General features: G+C 40.4%; 2 pseudogenes; both read right to left on the bottom strand.

Annotated features, from left to right (window-relative positions):
- Positions 1–3,736: 3,736 nt before the first annotated feature.
- Positions 3,737–3,855, bottom strand: LOC142708012 (5S ribosomal RNA; annotated as a pseudogene).
- Positions 3,856–4,666: 811 nt separating this feature from the next.
- On the bottom strand, positions 4,667–4,785 carry LOC142685019 (5S ribosomal RNA; annotated as a pseudogene).
- Between the last annotated feature and the right edge of the window lie 1,977 nt (positions 4,786–6,762).

The raw sequence follows: 6,762 nt of genomic DNA on the forward strand, positions 1-6,762 counted from the left end.
CGAGAGCAGGCACATTCAGCTTAGAACGGCCATTGACATTAGATGATTTAAACCATAGTCCTTTTTAATCGATTGCGAAACAAAATCTAAACGACATAATAAAAAGTCAACCGCACCACGGATTCTCAGACAGTCTCCCACACTGGTACTAGCGAGGTCTTAAGCTGTATGAATTTTGCGATCTACCTAGCAGGTAGTGTAATGTAATTTAGCAGCAATCAGTGCTGCGAGGCTTCAAGTAAAACAAGTAAAAAGTAAAAAATAAAGTAATAAAAAAGTTTTATAAAAGTGTAAAAACAAGTTATAAAAGTTACAAAAATAAAATGATGCTTTTTTTCCTATAATAAGTCTTTTATTATAGGAAAAAAATGAAAATGTTAAAAAAAGTACACATATTTAGTATCACCGCGTTCGTAACAACCCAAACTATAAAACTATAATATTATTTTTCCCGCACGGTGAACACCGCAAAAAAAAATAATTAAAAAACAATGTCAGAATCACTTTTTTTTGGTCATCAACCCTCCCAAAATATAGAATAAAAAGTGATGAAATAGTCGCACGTACCCCAAAATAGTACCAATAAAAACTACAACCCGTCCCGCAAAAAACAAGGCCTTACACCGCTTTTTTGACGGAAAAATATAAAATTATGGCTCTCAGAATATGGCGACACAAAAAATAAATAATTTTATCAAAGTGATTTTATTGCGCAATCGCCACAAAACATAAAAAACCTATATTCATATGGTATCGCCGTAATCGTACCGACCCGCAGAATAAAGTAAAATGTCATTCATACCGCACGGTGAATACTGTAAAAAAAAAAATACAAAAAACTTTGTCAGAAGTTATGTTTCTTTGTCACTTTGCTTCCAAAAAAATCTAATAAAAAGTGATAAAAAAAAAAATCACATGTACCCTAAAATGGTACTAATGAAAAGTACAGATTGTCCCGCAACAAATAAGCCCTCACACAGCTCCGTTGGAGAAAAAATAAAAAAGTTCTGGCTCTCAGAATATGGCGATGCAATATGTGCAGTGTTCCAAAAGCGGATAGGATCGGGTGCCATTTATCAGTGCGACACCGGCCACATATCTGCGAATTATTATTTATGTACCCTCTTATTATGCCCTGATGTACTCTGCCCAATTTACACATACCCCCACATCATAAACTGAAATACCAGCAAAACCCCAAACAGAACAGTTACCAAGCAAAATCTGCGCTCCAAAAGCCAAATGGTGTTCCCTCCCTTCTGAGCCCCACAGCGTGCCCAAACACCAGCTTACGTCCACATATATGACATTTTATATCCGGGAGAACCCGCTCAACATTGTATGAGGCATTTGTCTTCAGTGGCACAAACTGGGCACAATATATTGTGCATTAAAATGGCATATCAGTGGAAAATTTTAATTTTCACTTTGCACCATCCGCTACGAATTAACGCCTTGGCGCACCACGACTTAATAGCATGTCGTGGTGCGAGGGGTTATATATGGAGCGGGCTCATGCGCTGCGCATGCTCCATATTCTGCAGGTGTCCGCTGTGTATTACAGCTGACACCCGGGACTAACGGACAGGAACAGCGATCGCGCTGTTACAGGAGCCTGTAAAATGACATTATACTGCAATACATTAGTATTGCAGTGTATTGTACCAGCGACCTAATGATCGCTCGTTCCAGTCCCCTAAAGGGACTTTTGGGAGGTTTCCACTGTTTTGGTACCTCAGGGGCTTTGCATATGCGACATGACACCCGAAAACCATTCCAGCTATGTTTGAGCTCCAAAAGCCAAATATTGTTCCTTCCCTCCTGAGTCCTGCCGTGGGTCCAAACAGCAGTTTATTACCACATATGGTGTATTGCTGTAATCAGGACAATTTGCTTTACAAATTTTGGGGTAATTTTTCACCTTTATTCATTGTAAAAATTAAACATTTCTATGTTTTTTCAGAAAAAAGTAGATTTTCATTTTCACGGCCTAATTCCACTAAATTCAGCAAAAAAACTGTGGGGTCAAAATGCTAACTATACCCCTAGAACAATTCCTTGAGGGGTGTAGTCTTCAAAATGGGGTCAGTTTTGGGGGGATTCCACTGTTTTGCTTACTCCAGGGCGTTGCAAACGCGACATGGCACTGAAAACCAATCCAGAAAAATCTGCGCTTCAAAATCCAAATGGCGCTCCTTGCCTTCTGAGCTCTGCCGTGGGTCCAAACAGCAGTTTAGTACCACATGTGGGGTATTGGCGTAATCGGGAGAAGTAGCTTTACAAGTTCTGGGGTGCTTTTTAATCTTTATTCCTTGCAAATATTATTTTTTTTAAATATTTTTTCCGAAAAAAAGTAGATTTTCACTTTCACAGACAAACTCCAATAAAAATAGCAAAATACCTGTGGGGTCAAGATGCTAACTATACCCCTAGATAAATTCCTTGAGGTGTGTAGTTTACAAAACCGTCTCACTTTTGGGGGATTTCCACTGTTTTGGCACCACAAGACCTCTTCAAACCTGACATGGTGCCTAAAATATATTCTAAAAAAAGGAGGCCCCAAAATCCACTAGGTGCTACTTTGCTTCTGAGGCCTGTGTTTCAGTCCATTATCACACTAGAGCCACGTGTGGGATATTTCTAAAAACTGCAGAATCTGGGCAATAAATATTGAGTTGCATTTCTCGGGTAAAACCTTCTGTTTTACAGAAAAAAATGTATTACAAATGAATTTCAGCAAAAAAAAAATAAATTTGTAAATTTCACCTCTACTTTGCTTTAATTCCTGTGAAGCGCCTAATGGGTTAATAAACTTTCTGAATGCTATTTTGAATACTTTGAGGGGTGCAGTTTTTAATATGGGGTGATTTATGGGGTCTATCTAGTACATAAGGCCCTCAAAGCCACTTCAGAACTGAACTGGTCCCTGTGAGGCTGGGTTCACACGACCACATTAACGTCCGTAATGGACGGACGTATTTCGGCCGGAAGTCCCGGACCAAACTCAGTGCAGGGAGCCAGGCTCCTAGCATCATAGTTATGTACGATGCTAGGAGTCCCTGCCTCTCCGTGGAACTACTGTCCCGTACTGAAAACATGATTACAGTATGGGACAGTTGTCCTGCAGAGAGGCAGGGACTCCTAGCATCGTACATAACTACGATGCTAGGAGCCCGGCTCCCTGCACTGAGTTCGGTCCGGGACTTCCAGCCGAAATATGACCGTCCATTACGGACGTTAATGTGGTCGTGTGAACCCAGCCTTAAAATAGCCTTTTGAAATTTTCTTGAAAATGTGAGAAATTGCTGCTAAAGTTCTAAACGTTGTAACGTCCTAGAAAAATAAAATAATGTTCAAAAAACTATGCAAATATAAAGTAGACATATGGAATATATAAAATAGTAACTATTTTGTGTGGTATTACTATCTGTTTTACAAGCAAATACATTTGAAATGAGAAAAATCATAATTTTTGCAAATTTTCTCTAAATTTTGGTGTTTTTCACAAATAAGCAATGAATTTATTGACCAAATTTTTCCACTAACCTAAAGTACAATATGTCACGAGAAAACTATCTCAGAATCGCTTGGAGAGGCAAAAGCATTCCAGAGTTATTAACACATAAATTCACACATGTCAGATTTGAGAAAATGGGGCTGGTCATGAAGGTCAAAATGAGCTCGGTCTTGAAAGGGTTAATCGATTGTGAAACAAAATCTAAACGACATAATAAAAAGGCAACCGCACCACGGATTCTCAGACAGTTTCCCACACTGGTACTAGCGAGGCCTTAAGCTGCGTAACTTCTGCGATCTGACGAAAGCAGGCACAGTCAGCTTAGAATGGCCATTGACATTAAATACTTTAATCCATAGTCCTTTTTAATCGATTGTGAAACAAAATCTAAACGATATAATAAAAAGTAAACCGCACCACGGATTTCCAGACAGTCTCCCACACTAATACTAGCGAGGCCTTAAATTGTGTAACTTCTGTAATCTGACGAGAGCATGTACATTCAGCTTAGAATCGTCATTGACATTAAATGCTCTAATCCATAGTCCTTTTTAATCGATTGTGAAACAAAATCTAAACGTCATAATAAAAAGTCAACTGCACCACGGATTCTCAGACAGTCTCCCACACTAATACTAGCGAGGCCTTAAATTGTGTAACTTCTGTAATCTGACGAGAGCATGTACATTCAGCTTAGAATCGTCATTGACATTAAATGCTCTAATCCATAGTCCTTTTTAATCGATTATGAAACAAAATCTAAACGTCATAATAAAAAGTCAACCGCACCACGGATTCCCAGACAGTCTCCCACACTGGTACTAGCGAGTCCATAAACTGTGTAACTTCTGCGATCTAACGAGAGCAGGCACATTCAGCTTAGAACGGCCAATGACATTAAATGATTTAATCCATAGTCCTTTTTAATCGATTGTGAAACAAAATCTAAACGACATAATAAAAAGTCAACCGCACCACGGATTCCCAGACAGTCTCCCACACTGGTACAAGCGAGGCCTTAAGCTGTGTATCTTCTGCGATTGGACGAGAGCTGGCACATTCTGCTTAGAATGCCCATTGACATTAGTTGATTTAATCCATAGTCCTTTTTAATCAATTTTGAAACAAAATCTAAACGACATAATAAAAAGGCAACCGCACCACGGATTCCCAGACAGTCTCCCACACTGGTACTAGCGAGGCCTCAAGCTGTGTAACTTCTGCGATCTGATTAGAGCAGGCACATTCAGCTTAGAATGGCCATTGACATTAGTTGATTTAATCCATAGTCCTTTTTAATCGATTGTGAAACAAAATCTAAACGACATAATAAAAAGTCAACCGCACCACGGATTCCCAGACAGTCTCCCACACTGGTACTAGCGAGGCCTTAAAGGGGTTGTCCCAAGTTGATAAATGGAGCTATAAAGCTCCCTAATGTAAAAATAAGAAGAATTCTAATTACCTGTCCGTCGTCCAGCGATGTCGTTTTCTTGATATCGTTGATTGAAGTTGCGGTCGGTCCCTCTTTGTATCCTGCTCGTTGCCTAGGTTCCCGGCCACCGCTATTTACCTTTAGCGGTGGCCGCGCATGCGTAATGACATCCTCTGCGTCCCGAGCCGTGGATGTCATTTACTCATGAACGCGCGTCCCGGCGCATCTCGGCGCATGCGCAGGAGATGCAAGGAGATGCAGTGGAAGGCACCCGTCGCGGGAAGTCTGCGCTCCGCTAAAGGTAAGTGTGTGTGTGTGTCTGTGTCTGTGTTTGTGTATATATGGGTGTGTTTGTGTATATGTGTGAGTGTATATATGGGTGTATTTGTGTGTATATGTTTGTGTATATTTTTGTGTTTGTGTATATGTGTGTGTGTGTTTGTGTGTGTGTGTTTTTGTATTTGTGTGGGTTTGTGTATGTGTTTGCGTATATATGGGTGTGTTTGTGTACATATGTTTGTGTGTATATGTGTATATGTTTGTGTATATGTGCGTGTGTTTTTTTGGTGTGTTTATGTGTGTGTGTTTGTGTATATATGGGTGTGTTTGTGTATATATGGGTGTGTTTGTGTATATGTTTGTGTGTGTGTTTGTGTATATATGGGTTTGTTTGTGTACATGTGTTTGTGTATATGTTTGTGTGTATATGTGTGTGTTTGTGTATATGTTTGTGTGTGTGTTTATGTGTTTATGTGTGTGTGTTTGTGTATATGTGGGTGTGTTTGTGCATATGTTTGTGTGTATATGTTTGTGTGTTTTTGTATATGTATATGTGTGTGTGTATATGTGTGTGTTTGTGTATATATGGGTGTGTTTGTGCATATGTGTATAGGTTTGTGTGTGTTTTGTATACGTGTGTGTGTTTGTGTATATATGTGCGTGTGTTTGTGTATATATGGTATAGAAGCACTGTCTTTGACTTATCTGAAAGGTTCCCAGGCGAGCTATTCACAAGTAAATCCTAGACGCTCGATCTTGGTTACTTTCGCTTTCGCGGCTGGCAGCAAAGTTCAGAACCATGTTTCTGTGAATAACTCTTGAACCGTAAGTCACAGACGCTCGCTCTTGGCTGCATGCGTTTCAGCTCGTGGCAGCCAGTCTAAAAAAAACACTATCTTGGACTTCTCTGTATGTTTCCCAGGCGAGCTATTGGCAGCATGTTCAAAACCACTGTTTCTGAGGCTAATTCTTGAACCGTAAGTCATAGACGCTCGATCTTGGCGGCATTCGTCTCAGCGCCTGGCAATTAGTATAGAAGCACTGTTTCCCACTGTTTCTGAGGCTAATTCTTGAACCGTAAGTCTTAGACGCTTGATCTTGGCGGCATTCGTCTCAGCGCCTGGCAATTAGTATAGAAGCACTGTCTTTGACTTATCTGAAAGTTTCCCAGGCGAGCTATTCACAAGTAAATCCTAGACGCTCGATCTTGGTTACTTTCGCTTTCGCGGCTGGCAGCAAAGTTCAGAACCATGTTTCTGTGAATAACTCTTGAACCGTAAGTCACAGACGCTCGCTCTTGGCTGCATGCGTTTCAGCTCGTGGCAGCCAGTCTAAAAAAACACTATCTTGGACTTCTCTGGATGTTTCCCAGGCGAGCTATTGGCAGCATGTTCAGAACCACTGTTTCTGAGGCTAATTCTTGAACCGTAAGTCATAGACGCTCGATCTTGGCGGCATTCGTCTCAGCGCTTGGCAATTAGTATAGAAGCACTGTTTCCCACTGTTTCTGAGGCTAATTCTTGAACCGTAA

This window comes from Rhinoderma darwinii, chromosome 1, assembly GCF_050947455.1.
Source record: "Rhinoderma darwinii isolate aRhiDar2 chromosome 1, aRhiDar2.hap1, whole genome shotgun sequence".
NCBI classification, from domain to species: Eukaryota; Metazoa; Chordata; class Amphibia; order Anura; family Rhinodermatidae; genus Rhinoderma; species Rhinoderma darwinii.